The sequence below is a fragment of the Pan troglodytes genome, chromosome X (genome assembly GCF_028858775.2).
Source record: "Pan troglodytes isolate AG18354 chromosome X, NHGRI_mPanTro3-v2.0_pri, whole genome shotgun sequence".
Classification (NCBI taxonomy): Eukaryota; Metazoa; Chordata; class Mammalia; order Primates; family Hominidae; genus Pan; species Pan troglodytes.
Genome location: NC_072421.2, coordinates 27,730,101 through 27,748,947, shown reverse-complemented (window position 1 = coordinate 27,748,947; position 18,847 = coordinate 27,730,101). Strand labels below are relative to the sequence as shown.

The 18,847-nt window shown below is 40.1% G+C and overlaps 1 long non-coding RNA gene across 1 annotated transcript in view; it reads left to right on the top strand.

Moving 5' to 3' along the window:
* The window catches only part of LOC112207083 (uncharacterized), a 355,512-nt gene that overhangs the window by 228,546 nt on the left and 108,119 nt on the right, over nt 1-18,847 (top strand). Inside the window, exons 7-12 of the long non-coding RNA XR_010154849.1 lie at nt 107-189; nt 916-1,020; nt 3,235-3,366; nt 5,003-5,495; nt 7,473-7,628; nt 10,960-11,151. This is a non-coding gene — a long non-coding RNA (uncharacterized LOC112207083). The remainder of the gene's footprint in view (nt 1-106; nt 190-915; nt 1,021-3,234; nt 3,367-5,002; nt 5,496-7,472; nt 7,629-10,959; nt 11,152-18,847) is intronic.

Genomic DNA, 18,847 nt, shown 5'->3' with positions numbered 1-18,847 from the left:
GTAGAATTTTATTTCAATTGTTTTTAAACCATCTACTGAGGATTCCATTTTGGGGGATGTATTGGAAACCAATGTTTAAAGTATGAATATTCTGACACTTTGGCAGGCATTGGGATCCGTGGAAGGCTTGTTAAATCCAAATAGATTGGTCCTACTCCATCCGCAGAGTTGCTGACGAGGTGCGTCCAGGTAAGTTGAGCTGAGATTTTACATCCTTAACAAGTATATACAGGTGATGCTTGTCGGGGATCACCTTCAGGGTGCTGGGGCTGTACTCTGAGGAAAGATCTGAATATGCCAGTGAGGAGGCTGCTATGAGTGTAAAAAGAGAGACCCATGAAAAGTATTAGTTAAGTTTTGTTTTTCTAAGGATACATTTCTAAGGCAACTGAGACCTTACAGGTTACTATGGGTATGTGGGGACGTAGTAAGTTACATTTCTTGATAATGCACTGTTACTGCTTGGGGATGGCATTTTGAGAAATACTGATGTAGCTCACTCCCTGGACTGAGTCTGACCCTTGAATACTTTAGACTATGTCTCACTTTTCACAAATATAACCATCAAAGAGAACTAGCTATGTCGAGTTCCAGGATTTATACTAAGGCTGTATATTTTTATCTCACTTCAGCTTCACTTCCAGGAAAGTTATTGAAATATGCCTTATATACAAAAAAAGGGAAAAGGTGAGCAGAATAACATTCTGGAGGCTTCAGGGCCAATAGGAGAGATAGCTCATATTGGAACCTGGAAGATCTGGACTTCAAACTTCTACTATTAAGCAAGATAGGTTGCAGGTTTCAAGCCAGATGGAAGTACCAGCCCTGTGTCCTTCTGGGCAGGGAGACTTCTTTTGGAGGATGAACTGGAGCCTACAGCAGTATGCAGCCACTACTTCTTTCTGGTTGTTTCAGGCCTTCTCCTCACCTCTCAGGGAGATATACCATGCAGTGCCTTCAGTTATGGTGTTGTGACTGAGGATGCTTCGGTCAGACATGTCCCTGAAAACCTGCATAGAGGTAAATGTTAAAAGCAGCATGTTCTCTCACAGAGTTTGGCCAGTGACTGCAAAGGCCAAATCCATAAATGCCAAGAACCCCCATATTCTAAAATGAGGTGCTGGATGATCTTGCAAAGGCGCTGCAGCCAAATTGGTTCTGCAATAATTGGCGTATCACTCAAGTGAGCTACATAAAATAATTAGGTGGTAAAAGGAGGAAAGGACTCTTGAGAGAGTTGCCATCATGGCAGGCATTCTTTAAACTCAGAGGAGAGGTAGAAAGGTGCCTTTTTTTGCTTCAGGCCAAGTGAAAGTGGCTTAGAAACTGCTTTCATGAAGTCCAGCTCTATTGATATTGATTGATATTGGATTTCTTGATGTATAAAGCTCTATCTTTCTAAAATTAGGAATCTACACAGTCTTACTGTAGTTGAAATACCTCTTCTAAACCTGCTGCCTTGCTTTGTTCTTGAAGGTGGATTCCTTGCTACTGCCTTGCTGTGTGGAAACAAAAATTTTGTTCCCTGAGACTAGGATGACAGGTTGTAGAAGGAGCATGCCCTTAAGGATATCACAACAGATTTTTTTCAGAATGGAAAGGGACTCTGTTGGAGCTGCAGTGAGACTCCTTCACACACACTCAGAATTCCCATATTATTAGAGTTAGGTAGAGTAGCATGTCTACATAGCACATCTTTATTCACAGGCTTGTTGGAGTACTTCAAGGCCAGCTTCAGGCTGGATGATTTCTTAGAAGGTTTCAACTGAACTTGAAAAGACCTTTCTATTGATGGTTATAGGGTATTATAGTACAAGAACACAGGTGAAAATTATCCAGTGGAAAAGGAGCATAGGGAGGAATCCCAGAGAAACCAGGCTCAAGCTTCCAGCCATTCTCTTTCTGTGGACTCACATGTGCCGTGCTTAATTCTCCCAGCTAGTTGTGTGACTACATGTGCCAAGTGTTGCCAACTAGGTAAGCTTGCCCAATCCCTGGTCATGTAATCATGGAATGTTTGCACGAGTGGCTATAACTCCTGACTCTCCAGGCCATGTAGAAGTCAAACTGACATTGCCTGGACACAGCGCCATTCAAAACTGACATTCACCATAAATCATGTGGTCAGCCTGGATCATTTGGTGTGACCATATTCTCAGGTTTACAAAGACATCCTGATCAGACAGAATATCAAAGGGTTCAGAGGTTGCCTGCCAGGAGCAGATCAAGGGCCATTCTCCAAACCTGGGAGGGTGCAGCTTTTCAGCATCCCTGGCCTTATAATTGGAAGTATTTAAAAAACAGTTCATAAATTCTTATTTTTATGTGTATCCTCATTTATTCTTTATATTTCCTTAAATGTTTTTGTTATAAATAAAAATATATTTTCAATATATATTTTCTAGTTTGGCCACTTTTTCAGCTATTTGTGTTTATTTTTAAAAGTTCCAGTTGCCTGGCTTTGCTTTTAAACACATATATTCAGAATTAATTGCGTATACAAAATAGTTATCTTTGAATATTTTCTAATATTTCCATGCATTACTTCTTAACTTGTGTACTTAAATTGACTTGAATAACAGGGAAATCCTGTAAGTATTTTATGGGATAAATTTTTGGTTTATTTTATTTTGTTATTATTATACTTTAAGTTTTAGGGTACATGTGCACAATGTGCAGGTTAGTTACATATGTATAAATGTGCCATGCTGGTGTGCTGCACCCATTAACTCGTCATCTAGCATTAGGTATTATCTCCTAAAGCTATCCCTCCCCCCTCCCCCCACCCCACAACAGTCCCCAGAATGTGATGTTCCCCTTCCTGTGTGATAAATTTTTCATTGGAAACTTAAATGAAAAAAAGAGTCAATTCTTCTGTGCATGTAAGACATTTACATGAGCGCATATAGAATGAGGATTTGTATTGATTAGTTATTGAAACCAGACTATTAAGAAATGATAAAATGTGACAAGTGTAGGGCAACTCTTTAAGCATAATTCGAAAAAAGTTAAATAGAATTTCCTACAAAATTAACTTCCGATTTTACTTCACAAATTGGAGGAAAGATGTATGCAACCACAATAATTCCTGAATATACAAATAGAAAAGTGTCAAATTAGATAATACGAACAGAAATATGACAATCAAAATTATTCCTAAACAGTTAATTAATTGAATAGCTGTTGTTTGCCTTGAGCACTGTCTAATTCCCAAATTTTGTATTCCCCTTTTAGGAATCTCTTGCCCCAAGTTTCATTCCAAGTATTTAAATTGGAATTGAGCATCCTGTCATGCCAGGGATGAGAATGCCTGGGTTACATCAGTTAGCCCTCTCCTCTTGAGGAATGGCATATTACCCATTTTAGGTGAGCAGAAGGTCTTTTCCTGAGATTTGTGGGAAGAGAAGGTCACTTTCCAGTAGGCTTTGTAAATTTGGACAAGCTGGATCCAGAGCAACGTTTCTCAAACACTGCACATTAGAATGGCTAAGGGACCTTGAAAACACTTGTTATCCAGAGTTTGATAGGTCGCCTCAAATTATCAGAATGTGAATGTAAAACCTTGTTTTAGTTATTTTTAATGAATCATCTGCCATTCCATGATTGGGAAAGTATGAAAAAACATTTGTTCAAGGATTATCATCCTTACACTGCTGAGTTGGAATCCATTCAGGATTTGTTAAATCCAGATTGGTAGGTCCTACTCCACCTTCCAGTTTTGGATTGTGTAGGTCTCCAAAGGAGGGGCTGATAGCCTGCTCCAATTATGATAAGTGAGAACCATGAAAGGTTTTAGTTTGATTTAGGTTTTTTTTTTTAATTTAGGTTTTTTGTTTGTTTGTTTGTTTGTTTTTGGAGTAGCTTTCCAAATAACAGAGACCATAAAAGTTCCTCTGGGTTAGTGGGTACCAAAGAAGTTGCATTTCTACCAAGATCCCAGGCAATATCCCTGCTGCTGTTTGGGGATGTCATATTGTGAATCATTTTTCTAGACCACCTTCTTTCCATTGAGCACTTTAGACTGAGTCTGGCCTTTGCTTGCAATAGCTAACAATGACAGATAGATAGGTTGAGTAGCAAGAGTTGTATTACATCTTTTTATTTGCCATCTCTTTTTTCAGTTTCACTGCTGTAATTCAAATATTTCTCTTCTACTGAAAAATAGAATGATAATCAGAATAAGATGACTTTTCACAGGCCTCAGAGCCAATAGGAGAATGAGCTCATATTGGAGCACAGAAGAGCTGGACCCAAACCCTGTGTTCTTAAAATGGATGAGTTGGAAGTTTCAAGCCAGATGGAGGTGCCAGTGCCATGTCCTACTGGGCAGGTGAACCTCTCCTTGAGGGTGAATCAGAGCCCACAGCAGCATGCAGCCACTACTGCTTTGTGGTTCTTTCAGGCCTGTCTCCTCACTGCACAGGGAGAGTGTTCTATGCACCCACAGTGCCTATAATTTAAGGTGTAGAGAATGAAGGGGAAATGGGTCAGATACACCTCTGAAAACCTGTACTGAACTGTATGTTGAAGGCAACATGTTCTTTCACATGAGATTTTAGCCACAGACTGAACCAAAGGCCAAACCCTAAATGCCAAGAGCCCCCATATTCTAAAGTGAGGTACTGGATAATCTTGCAGAGGCACAAGACCCAAATTGATTCTGCAGGCATCACTCAACCAAGTGAAATAAAAGAGGTGAGGTGGTGAAAGGAGGTAAGACTTTTTTAAAAGAGTTGCTATCATGGCAGGCTTTTTCTGTAAACATGAGAGAGAGAGAGAGAGAGAGAGAGAGAGAGAGAGAGAGAGAGAGATCTGTCTCCTTCCCTCCATTCAGGTGGAAGGAGCTTAGAAGGGGCCCCCATGAAGTCCAAATCTATTGATAGTCATTTATCTTTGCTTCATTGATAAATAAAATTTTGTCTTCTTATAATTGGGAATCTATACACTCTTAATGTAGTTGAAATATCTCTTCTAAACCTGCTGCCTTTTATTTTTCCTGAAGGTGGATTCCTTGCTACTGCCCTGCTGTGTAGAAACAAAAATTTTGTTCCCTGAGACTAGGATGACAGTTTGTACAAGGAGCATGGGATCAAGGATATCACAGCAGATTTATTTCAGGATGGAAGGTGACTCTCTGGGAGTTAACATGAGCATTGTTCCACACACTTAGTAATTCCCATGTTATTAGAGTTGGGGAAAGAACTGTGTCCACATGGCACACCATTTATTAATGGGTACCTCAATGCTACCACAGGTTTGATTATTATTTTAGAGGATGTCAACACAACTTGGAAAGGCCTTTGTACTGATGCTTACAGTACATTACAGTTTAAGAACACAGATGAAAAATCACCAAGTAAAAAAGGAGCATAGGGAGGAATCCAGGAGAAACCAGGCTCAAGCTTCCAGCCACCCTCTTCCAGTGGAGTCAAGTGCACTGCACTTAATTCTCCCAGCCAGGTGTGCGGCCACCTGTGCCAAGTGTTCCCAACCAGGTAAGTTCTCTCAAGCCCTGGTCATATAAGCATGGAACTTCCACATGATGGTCTTTAAGTTCTGACTCTCTAGTTCATTTAGAAGTCAAACTGACATAGCCAGAATACAACCCCAGTCGTACAAAAACAAGCATTCACCATAATTCTCATTGTCAGCATGAACCATCTGGTGTGATTAGGGAGCCTCAGGTACCCAACGACTTTCTGATCAGACACAGTATTCTATGGGCTTAAAGATTACCTGCCAGTGGTGGGCTTAGGGGCAGCCTTCATCCTTGGAAGGGTACAAGATTTGAACAATGTTTGTCTGCTGAGTTAGGACTTTTTAAAAACAGTTTTTAAATTTTTACTTTTATGCCTATGATCTTTTATTCTACATATTTTCTGAAATGTTATGAAAACATAGGTATTATAAATATTTGTATTTTAACTTGGTTATTTCATAAACATTTGCATTTATTTAAATAAGTTCCAGTTGCCTGGCATTGCTTTCAAATACATGTATTCATTATTATTTACATCTAAAAAATAGGTATCTTTCATTATTTTTTAATATTGTCAGGCATTATATCTTTATCTATTTAAATTGTCTTGAATCTGGGAAAACTTAAATATTTGGTATGATCATTTTGTGTTTTCAATCTTAAGTATATCTTGCATATACAAGAAATTTACATGAGAGTCTACAGAATAAGCATTTTTAATGATTAAGCAGATATTGAAGCCAGAATAGATAAGAAGTTGAAAAATGTGGCAATTATAATACAGCTGTTTATCTATAATTCAGAAAAAAATAAAAGGGAATTTCCTAAAAAAATCCATGATTTTTTTCACAAATAAGAATAAAGATGAATGCAACCATAATAATCCCTGAAAGTACAAGCAAAACTGTCAAAGTGGATAATACTAACAAAAACATGGCAATAATATTCTTCTCAGTTAATTTATTATATGGGTATCGGTTGCCCTGAACACCGTCCAGTTCCCAAATTTCAAGTTGCTCTTTTAGGAAATTCTCACCCCAATTTTATTCCAAGTATTTGAATTGGAGCTGACCACTCTTCATATGCCAGGAATGAGAACACCTGGGCTCCATCAATCACTCCTCTAGCCTCGTGGGGAAAGTTTTTGGAGTTGGAGTGACATATTATCCATGTGAGGTCAGCAGGAGGTCTTTTCCTGAGATTTCTGGGGAGAGAAGATTGTTTTCCAGCGAGTTTGGAAAAGTTGTGCAAGCTGGGCTTAGAGCAGTGTTTCTCAAACTTACTATACCTTAGAATCGTTAGGGAGCTTGAAAAGACCTGTTTTCCTGGTGGCACCTCACCTCATATTATTTAGAACTTCTAACAGTAAAAGTTTGTTGCAGTTGTTTTTAATGAATCGCTTGGGGGCTCCATTTTTAAGCAAATATGGAAAACCTTTGGTTCAAGGATAACTATTCTCACACTTTGGCAGACATTGGGATCCCTGGAAAGGGCTTGTTAAATCCAAATTCGTTGGTACCACTCCATCCTCCAGTTTAGGGTTATGTAGGTCTCCAAAGGAGGGGATGAGAATTTGTATCTCTAACAATTGCACAGGCGATGCTGTTCAGGGGCTACCTTTAGGGAAAAAACAGCTCTACTGTGAGGAAAGTTCTGAATATGCCAGTGAGAGCCTGCTCTGATTTTAACAAGTGAGAATCATGAAAGATTTATTTTTTTTTTTTTTAAGGGATAGCTTTTCATGTAACTGTGACCTTAAAAGTTCCTTTCAGTGAGTGGGCACCAGAAGCATTGCATTTCTACCGAGATCCCAGGCTACATCTCTGCTGCTGCTTAGGGATGACATTTTCTGAACCGTTGTTCTAGCCCACTGTATTTCCTTTGGATACTTTAGACTGAGTATGACCTTTGCCTACAATAGCTAACAATGTGAGGTAAATAGGTTGAGTAACAGGATTTGTACTAATGCTTTATATTTTTCACCTCATTTCAGCTGCACTTCAAGGGAAGTTATTGAATATGTCCTATCCAACTAAAACAAGGAAATGATGAAAAAAATAAAATCACTTTCCAGAGGCCTCAGGGCTAACTGGAGACAGAGCTCAGACTGCAGCTGAGAAAAGTTGGACTCCAAAACCTGTACTCTGAGGTAGGCCTACATGAATTGGAGGTTTCAAGCTAGATGGAAGAGCCAGCCTCATGTCCTTCTGGGCAGTTGAACCTCTTTTTGAGGGTAAATTGGAGCCCTGAGCAGAATGCAACCACTACTGCTTTCTAGTCATTCCAGGCCTGTCTCCTCACCTCTCAGGGAGATGTACCATGCACCCGTAGTGCTTTCAATTATAGTGTTGTGAGTGAGGGTGCTGTGGGTCAGACATTCCCTTCAAAACCTGCACTGAGCTGGATGTTGAAAGCAACATTTTCTCTCATGTGAGAGTTCAGTTAGAGACTGAAAAGGCCAACTCCATAAATGCCAAGAACCCCTATATTCTAAGGTGAGGTGTTCGATGATCTTACAGAGACCCTAGACACAAATTGGTTCTGCAAGCATTGGTGCATCACTCAAATGAGTGATGCAAACAAGCTGAGGTGGTAAAAGGAGAAAAGACTATTTTGAGAAAGTGTCCGCATGTTCCATATTTTCTCTAAACTCAGGCATGAGGGAGATAGCTGTCTGCTTTCTTCCAGCCAGGTGAAAGTGCTCCTATGAAGTCCAGCTCTATTGATACCAATTGATATTGGCTTATTTGAGATATAAAACTCTATCTTTCTGAAGTAGTGAATCCACACTCTCTTAATATAGTTGAAATATCCTTTCTAACCCTGCTGCTTTGCTTTGTTGCCCAAGGTAAATTCCTTGCTGCTGCCCTGCTGTGTGGAAACAAAATTTTGTTCTCCGATGGCAGGTTGTAGAAGGAATATGAGCTCAGGAATATTACAGCAGATTTATTTCAGGATGGAAGGTGACTTTCTGGGTTTTAAGTGAGAACTCCTCCACACACACTCAGTAATCCCCTTGTTATTGGAGTTAGCTAAAGGAGGGCATACCATTTATCAGTGGGCCTGCTGGTGTACTTTAAGGCCAGCCTCAGGTTCCATGGTTCGTTAGAGGGCCTCGACATAACTCAAAAAGGCCATTCTACTGGTGCTTACAGTATATTGCAGTACAAGAACAGAGATGAAAATTAGCCAGTGGAAACAGAGCACAGGGCTGAGTCCAAGAAACTTTAGGGTCAAGTTTCCAGCCATCCTCTTCCAGTGGAGTCACATGCATTGTGCTTATTTCTCCCAGCCAGGTGTGTGACCACCTGTGCCAAGTGTTGCCAACTAGATAAGCACTCCCGAGCACTGGTCATGTAAGCGTGGAATGTCCACATAATTATCTTTAGCTTTTGACCATCTTGATGTCTAACTGACATAACTTGGCCACTGCTTCATTCATATAAAAATAGACATGCACCATAATTCTCATTGTTAGTATGAACCATCTGGTGTATCCAAAGCCTCAGATGTATGAAAACTTTCTAATCAGACAAATTTCAAAGGCTCAGGGCCTTCCTTTTAGGAGCCAGTGAAGGGCCAGTCTTCAACTTTTGAATGATACAGTCTTTGACCAACTCTGACCTGTTGCATTACAACCTTTACAGCACAGTTTATAAAGGGATAACTATTAGAATATTTAATTTTGATTACTTTCTAATAGAACCATGCATTAGTTCTTAGTTTGTCTACTTAAATGATTTTGGGAATTTCTGAGTAATCTTTTAAATTTGTGGGATGATGATTTTTTCATTGCTTAAGTGAGAAAAGAGTCAAACCTTCTGCATATACATCAAATATTACAAATTTTAGATTAACCAAAATAAACATGTGTTTATATTAAAATGTTACCAGCATATTTAAGTAGTTGACCATTGTGAGAATTACTAATGTAACTCTATATTGATAATTCAGAAAAACAAAAAGGAAATTTTCCTAGAAAACAGTTTAGGATTGGCTGGGTGCAGTGGCTCACGCCTGTAATCCCAGCACTTTGAGAGGCTGAGGCGGGCGGATCACGAGGTCAGGAGATCGAGACCATCCTGGCGAACACGGTGAAACCCCATCTCTACTAAAAATACAAAAAAGAAATTAGCTGGGCGTGGTGGTGGGCACCTGTAGTCCCAGCTACTCGGGAGGCTGAGGCAGGAGAATGGCGTGAACCCGGAGGGTGGAGCTTGCAGTGAGCTGAGATTGTGCCACTGCACTCCAGCCTGGGAGACAGCGAGACTCTGTCTCAAAAAAAAAAAAAAATTAGTATTTACCGCATGAATTAAAGAAAAGGCCAATACAACCTTTAATAATTCCTGAAAAAAATATGCTTAAAAAACTGTCAAACTAGAAAATACTAACAAAAAACATACTGTAAAAATTCTTCCCAAAGTATTAAGTAATCTAATGTAACTGTTGTTTGCTCTTCACACTGTCCAACTTTGAAATTTCTATTCCCCTTTCAGGAAACTCTCACACCACCTTCCACCCCCAGTTTCATTCCAAGTATTTTAATTGCAGCTATCCACTCCTCATATGCCAAGGGTGAGAGTGCCTGGGCGTCATCAGTGAATTTTCTACTCTCCTGGGGAAAGTGTGTCAAGTTGGGGTGACATATAATCCATGTTAGGGCAATGGAAGGTATTTTCTTGGGATTTCTTAGAAGGCAAAAACTTTTCCACTGCGTTTGGTAATGTTGGGCAAGATGAACCTAAAGCAGTGTTTCTCAAAATTATTGCACGTTGGACCCCCTAAAGGGGCTTGAAAACACGTGTTGTTTAGTTGTCACCTCATCTCAAATTATTTAGAATCTCTAATAATAAAACCTTGTTTCTGAAGTTTTAAAATTATCTGGTGAGGATTCCATTTTCAAGGAAATATGGAAAACCATTGGTTCAAAGATTATCATCCTCACCCTTTGGAAACATTGGGATTCCTGGAGCAATTCTTAAATCCACACTGCTAGGCCTCCAACCTTAAAGTTCAGATTATGTAGATTTGGATAGGTGCGGCTGATAATTTGCAAAGCTACCAAGTGCACAGGTGATGCTGATCAGGGGCCATCCTCAGGGAACAACAGCCCTAAGTTCAGGACAGACCTGAGTATGCCAGTGCGGAGGCTGCTCTGCTGAGTGAGAACCATAAAAAGTTTTAGGTTTTTTTTTCTTTTTGTCTTTCTTGAGGATAGAGTTCTCAGATCTTAAAGGTTGAGATCCTAAAGGTGGCTCTGGGTGGGCATCTGGGAAGTTGCATTTCTATGCAGATCCTAGGCTGTAGTACTGCTGCTGCTTGGGGATGACATTTTGTGAACCACTGCTCTAGCCCCACCTTCTGTTTTGTGAACACTTTAGACTGAGTCTGACCTTTGCTTACTGTAGCTAGCACTGAGAGCTGACCTTGTCAAGTAGCAGGAGTTGTACTAAAGCTTTGTATTTGTCATCTCATTTCAGCTTTACTGCATGAGAAAGTTATTGAAATGTGCCTTGTGACATTCAGAATAAGTGACTTTTCAGAGGTCTCAGAGTCAGTAAGAGACAGAACTCAGATTGTAACCAAGAAGAACTGAACTCCAAACTTCTGTGTCCGGAATTGGTGGGTTCTTGGTCTCACTGACTTCAAGAATGAAGCTGCAGACCCTCGCGGTGAGTGTTACAGCTCTTAAGGTGGCGCGTCTGGAGTTTGTTCTTTCTGATGTTTGGATGTGTTCGGAGTTTCTTCCTTCTGGTGGGTTCGTGGTCTCGCTGGCTCAGGAGTGAAGCTGTAGATCTTCGCAGTGAGTGTTACAGCTCTTAAGGCGGCGCGTCTGGAGTTGTTCGTTCTTCCCGGTGGGCTTGTGGTCTCGCTGGCTTCAGGAGTGAAGCTGCAGACCTTCGCAGTGTTACAGCTCATAAAAGCAGTGTGGACCCAAAGAGTGGGCAGCAGCAAGATGTATTGCAAAGAGCGAAAGAACAAAGCTTCCATAGTGTGGAAGGGGACCCGAGTGGGTTGCCACTACTGGCTCGGGCAGCCTGCTTTTATTCTCTTATCTAGCCCCACCCACATCCCGCTGATTGGTAAAGCCAAGTGGTCTGTTTTGACAGGGTGCTGATTGGTGGGTTTACAATCCCTGAGCTAGATATAAAGGTTCTCCACATCCCCATCAGATTAGTTAGATACAGAGTATGGACACAAAGGTTCTTCAAGGCCCCACCAGAGCAGCTAGATACAGAGTGTCGATTGGTGCACTCGCAAACCTTGAGCTAAACACAGGGTGCTGATTGGTGTGTTTACAAACCTTGAGCTAGATACAGAGTGTCGATTGGTGTATTTACAATCCCTGAGCTAGACATAAAGGTTCTCCAAGGCCCCACCAGAGCAGCTAGTCACAGAGTGTCGATTGGTGCACTCACAAGCCCTAAGCTAGACACAGAGTGCCGATTGGTGTATTTACAATCCCTGAGCCAGACATAAAGGTTCTCCAAGGCCCCACCAGAGCAGCTAGATACAGAGTGTCGATTGGTGCACTCGCAAACCTTGAGCTAAACACAGGGTGCTGATTGGTGTGTTTACAAACCTTGAGCTAGATACAGAGTGCCGATTGGTGTATTTACAATCCCTGAGCTAGACATAAAGGTTCTCCAAGGCCCCACCAGAGCAGCTAGATACAGAGTGTCGATTGGTGCACTCACAAACCTTGAGCTAAACACAGGGTGCTGATTGGTGTGTTTACAAACCTTGAGCTAGATACAGAGTGCCGATTGGTGTATTTACAATCCCTGAGCTAGACATAAAGGTTCTCCAAGGCCCCACCAGAGCAGCTAGATACAGAGTGTCGATTGGTGCACTCACAAACCTTGAGCTAAACACAGGGTGCTGATTGGTGTGTTTACAAACCTTGAGCTAGATACAGAGTGTCGATTGGTGTATTTACAATCCCTGAGCTAGACATAAAGGTTCTCCAAGGCCCCACCAGAGCAGCTAGATACAGACTGTTGATTGGTGCATTCACAAACCCTGAGCTAGACACAGGGTGCTGATTGGTGTGTTTACAATCCCTGAGCTAGATATAAAGACTCTCCACGTCCCCACCAGACTCAGGAGCCCAGCTGGCTTCACCCAGTGGATCCCACACAGGGGCTGCAGGTGGAGCTGCCTGCCAGTCCCACGCCGTGCACTCGCACTCCTCAGCACTTGGGCGGTCGATGGGACTGGGCACCATGGAGCAGGGGGCGGCATTCGTCGGTGAGGCTTGGGCTGCACAGGAACCCACGGAGGCGGGGGAAGGCTCAGGCATGGCAGGCTGCAGTCCGGAGGCCTGCCCCATGGGAAGGCAGCTAAGGCCTGGAGAGAAATCAAGCGCAGCACTGGTGGGCTGGCACTGCTGGGGGACCCAGTACACCCTCTGCAGCCGCTGGCCCGGGTGCCAAGTCCCTCACTGCCTGGGGCTGGCAGGGACGGCTGGCTGCTCCGAGTGCAGGCCCGCCAAGCCCATGCCCACCCGGAACTCCAGCTGGCCCGCAAGCCCTGCACGCAGCCCCGGTTCCCGCTCGCGCCTCTCCCTCCACACCTCCCTGTAAGCTGAGGGAGCCGGCTCTGGCCTTGGCCAGCCCAGAAAGGGGCTCCCACAGTGTAGCGGTGGGCTGAAGGGCTCCTCAAGTGCCGCCAAAGTGGGAGCCCAGGCAGAGGAGGCACCGAGAGTGAGTGAGGTCTGTGAGGACTGCCAGCACGCTGTCACCTCTCACTTCTACTCTTTAGAAGGATGAGTTGGAGGTTTCAAGCAAGATGCAAGTGTCAGCTCCATATCCTTCAGGGCAGATAAACCTCTCATTGAGGGTGATTGTGACCCCACAGCAGTATGCAGCCACTACTGCTTTGTGGTTGCTTCAGGCCTGTCTCCTCACCTCTCTGGGAGGCTGTAACATGCAACTATTATGCCTATAACTAAAGGTGTTGTGTTGTGAGTGAGGGTGCTATGGGTCAGACATATCCCTGAAAACCAGCATTGAACTGGATGTTGGAAGCAATGTTTTCTCTGATGTGAGCATTCCAAAAGCCAAAACTACAGATGCCAAGAATTGCCCCCACCCCAACAACACACATATTTTAAAGTGAGGTGCTGGATGATCTTGCAGAGGCACTGGACTCAAATTTGTTCCGCAGTTGTTGGTCCAAGGCTCGTCTGAATGAATTAAAATATTTGAGGTGGTTAAAGGAGGGAAGACAATTTGAAATTGTTATTGTCGCCGCCATTTTCTCCAATCTCATGAGAAAAGAAGAAGGTTGTGTTATCCTTGACTCAAACTAAATGCAAGGAGGCTTAGAATGATTTCCCCCATCAAGATTAGCATGGCAGTAAATTCATGGCATATACAGTGAGTAGACCTTGAGCCTCTAAAATAACCGAGGCTCCTGAGAATATCCACTTGTCCAGAGATACCTGCTTAAGTGTTGGGTCCAATACCTTACCAGAGATTTCCACTGTAATAGTATTCTCTGAGAACAAGGAGGTCACAAACCTAGAGAGAGCTGAAGGAAGTCTTGCGTGTGGGAGTTTCTGCATGCACACTCAATGCTCATAAAATGATGGGAGTAAGTCACTGCTTTGGAGTTTCAGAAACTTCATTGGTGAAGAGAGGATTTTCTTATATCAAAAATGCTCCGTAAGTGCTGTCTTACATACAATTTTGGTGGTTTTCAAATGTTAGTATGCATCATAATCACCTTCAAAACTAGTTTAAATAGAGGTCGTTGGAACCCTCCTCTACCCCCAGATTTATTAATTCAATATCTCTGGGCTAAGGCCTGGGAATTTGCATTTCTAACTAGTGCATAGGTGATGTTGATGCTGCTAGTTTGGGGAACACACTTTGAAAACCACTGAGTGAGCATCTAGGGCTCTCATTTAAAGGCAGATTATCTGAGAATTAAACAAATTTCCTTATTTATTTTTATTTGTGTAAATTTAGGGGGTACAAGTACAGTTTTGATACATGGATATATTGCACAGTAGTGAAGTCTGGGCTTTTAGTGTAACCATCACTGAATAGTGTACAGTGTACCCATTAAATAATTTCTCAACCTTCACATACATCCCACCTTCCCACCCTTCCAAGGCTCCAGTGTCTATTATTCCACACTCCGTGTAAATGTGTACACATTATTTAGCTCTCACTTGTAAGTGACAACATGCAGTGTTTGGCTTTCTGTTTCTGAGTTATTTCACTTAAGATAATGCCCTGCAGTTCATTCATGTTGCTGCAAAACATGTGATTTCATTTTTTATGGCTGAATACTATTCTATTGTGCATATATACTACATTTTCTTTATACCGTCATCCCTTGATGGACACTTAGGTGAGACCATATCTTTGCTATGGTGAATAGTGCTGTAGTAAACATAACGAGTGCAGGTATCTTTTTGATATAATAATTTATTTTATTTTGGGTAGAAACCAACACATTTAAATTGGGTACCTAGAGATTCTTTAAAAACATGCAGAAATAGAGATTCTTGATGACATGCTTTGAGTTTCTGGAGTCAGGAAAGAAAGAACAGCAGGAAACTCACCATGTATATTTTATTTTATATTTAAATTAAGTTTAATTAAATTCTGCCTTCCTTTGGATACTTTCAGTTGAAATTCAGTTATTTTACATAATTTAAAATTTAAGTAATTCAATTCGAAGTGAAAACATTGAAAGGGAAGCAGAATTTTAAATGAAAAATAGTTAAAGTGCATGTATTCTTATATGAAATTAGAATTACCATTAAATTAATAAGTTGATCATACAACCAAAATCATACAAAAACTCTATAATTTGTTTTAACTCTGCAGTCATTAGGAAATGCTAAAATTTTGATTGTTTAGAAAAAAATCATGGAAATACATAGTTTGGCAGCAATTTTCAGAAAGATTCAAAATTTTGCAGAAGATAAATTAATCTGTTAAAAATAAGTCTGAATCATATGCTTAGTTTCTGAAAGTCAATATATATTAATAATGCATATGCAAACTTACAAAATGTTTTAAAAAGATAGGTTAAAATTATATTATATTTGAAATCTAAAATATTTCAAAAAGAAGATATACCAGAAATACAATTTGAGAAGAAAACAGGCAAATACATACATATATATCCTATATTTTTTTGTCATGGAAAAATATTTCTTGTAAGTATATTTAATACTCAGAAAATGTTTTTCATTTTCAGATACTAATATCGGACATGAACCTTGTTCTCATAGCCATTTTGTTATGCCTTTATATTTGGTCATTGGTTTTATAGAACTTGATAATTTGGCAAAGTAAGCTTTTGTAAATTGGTCTTTCAGTTAATTACTTGTTTCGAAAATTCAGTTTCAGCACTGGTTTTTAGGAAGTTGTGCTAAAGATGGACTCTAGCGGACTTCATTACTTTTAACTGCTCAGAGTCACTGGCATTGTTTTGTTAATTTGCATTGCACTTTTTTAGGGGGAATTGCCCTTCCTGCAGCCTCAATTGATGAGGTTTATGTGAAGATAATTTCATCACTAGCTCCACTGTGACTGTACAAGAGTGCCATATTCAGATACCTGATGGATTGATGTTGGCTTCATTGATATGTTAATCTCTATTTTTAAAAAATATTTTGAATGGCAACTCTATCAACATAGTAGAAATATCTCTTCTAAATCTGCTACCTTGCTTTCTTTCAGCAGTTCAGTTCCTTGGTGCTCCTTGGATTTGAGGAAATTCCAATATTTCCTTTGGAGTCACATGGGTACTGCTTAATTTTCCCAGCAGGGATGTATGAAAACACATGCTTGTTTTCAAGTGAAGATAATCCCATCACCAATTCTGCTTTAGCTGCATAAAGAAAGCTGATCAAAAACATGCCTGGTGGATTTATTGTTATTGGTTCTGTTGATAAATAACCTATTTTTATATATTAGGACCCTTTTTTCTATAAACATAGTTGAAATATTTCCTAAGTCTCCTGCCTTGCATTATTCTAGCAGGTTGTTCCCTTATTACTGTCCTGATTAGTGGTACTTCTGATATTATTCTTCTGAATGCTATGTTGAAGCTTTTAGAAATGTGAAATAAGGGGCCAAAACTTTCTGGTGTCATGGGCTTGGTAACTAAACAGGTCTTTGTTTTGGGTTCTAGATGATTATCTGGAAAATGCGGCCAAGGGCTCTTCTCACAACCAGTCAGCAAATCCATTATCTGAGTTGGTTAAAGAGTGCTTTTGGCAGTTTTGGAAATCTTCTAAACCCATCAGATTCCTGAAAAAAAAAATTTTAATCCACTGTTATTGGAGTTTTCTACTTTATATAGCTCAGCATAATCTCAGCTTAGGATAGGATCCTTAATATAAGTAACACTTACTTGAATTACCCAGGTGGTTTTCTGACTTTATATCAATCATAACCTACTGTAATCATACACAGAAAAATGGTGTTTCAGCCAATGATAAACCACATGTACAAAGGTTGTCCCAGAAGATTACAATGAAATGTATATAAAAACCTAATATATGACACTTGATATTGACAGGTCAAATCAAGTAGGGGAAATGATTGACATTCAGTAATGGTTCTGGGGCATTTGGCTTTCCTTATGAAAAAATATATATAAATATAAATATAAATATATATATGTATATACCATCTATGTTTGTGTAAGTTTGTGTACACTCTACGATGCAAACATAAGGATGAAACCACCTAATGGTGCATTTCCCAGAATGTGTCCCCATCATTAAGCAATACATAATTGTATTTACATTAGTAAATTTTCTTTTTTTGTGAAACCAAATGCACAAGTGATTAAATAAAATGGATAAATTGGACTTAATAAAATTAAAACTATTTGTTTCAATGACACCATCAAGAAAATAAAAAGACATCTCACAAGCTGAAATAAAATGTTTACAATATCCCACACTTTTGAACTTTCATTTTATTTAGTCACAGAAGTCTGCTGAACCCAGGAAGTCATAGACTAGCTTGTGTCTCCCCACAAAATTCATATATTGAAACCTTAATCCTCAGTGTGACTGTATTTGGAGATAAGACCTTTAAGGGGGTCAATAAGGTTAAATGAGGTCATAATGGTGGGGCCCCTAAACCTACAGGACTGGTAGCCATATAAGAAGAGACACCAGGGATTTCTCTTTCTCTCCATGTGTGCACAAAAGAAAGGCTAAGTGAGGACACAGGAGGTGGCCTTCTACAAACCAGGACCAGAGGCTTCACCAGGAACCAACCCTGCCAGCACCTTGATTTTGGATTTCCAGCCTCCAGAACTGTGAAAAAATATATTTCTGTTGTTTAAACCACTCAGTCTGTGGTATTCTGTTATGGCAGGCTGAGCAGACTAATACATGGGACAATACTTGATATAGCTGACTAAGCCAGAAATGGAAAGTCATCAATGATAGCCCACCCCAACACTAGACAAATTATTAATGGATCTTTAAAATTTATGTGAACTCTTCCTTCTAATCAATAGTCTCTTTATGAACTTTGCTCCATCATGCTAATGTTTCCACAGTAAAGGCCACCTTTGCCTTTCATTTGCATTTCTAACACACATTCATGTCTGCTGTCCTACATTGATCTTATCTACTACCCCAACAACCAAATAAGCCCAATACATTCCTCACACTGTAGTTTCAATAATCACTTTAAAATGAAAATCTGATTCCATTAATACTCTGCTTCAAAGTCTTTATCGATTCATCCGGCTTATTATCTGCCTTTTCTCAACTCCCTAAATATATTTGCACCATCTACCTATGGGACTCAGCTACATTAAATGAAACAAGCATAGTAAATAGAACTTAAATGAACAATTGTCATAAGTGGTGATGCTAAAATATGCAGAATGCAATCCGGAAAGCAGAACTACTTAATTTCAGAGTTAAATTGTTTGAATACAAGATGGTTCAGGATGCCCATATGCTGACGTGAATGAAGGGTATCTAGATTTTTGTTTTTATTCTGTAGCCTTCTTAAGGCAGGATATGATTCTTAGTCATATCCACATCACTGGCTTCTAAAACAAAGTCTGTCTCAATAAATGCACTTATTAATAAACATTAAGGAGTTGACATTTCCACTAGGAAAACACCTAGAAAATTCCAGGGCATAGCCAAGAGAAGGGTGAAAAGACTGACTCCTTTTCTCATAAGAAATGGGAGAAACTTTTTTTTTCTTCCTAAACTCATGATTTCAGCAAAGCTAGTCCTCATTAATACATGTTTTTCAAATTCCTATGTTCTCATTTCAGTGTTTTGACATTTCTTAAATTTAATTTTCCTTTATTTACAATGATGCTTCTTTCTCCTAAACTAGTGACCCCTAGGTGAGT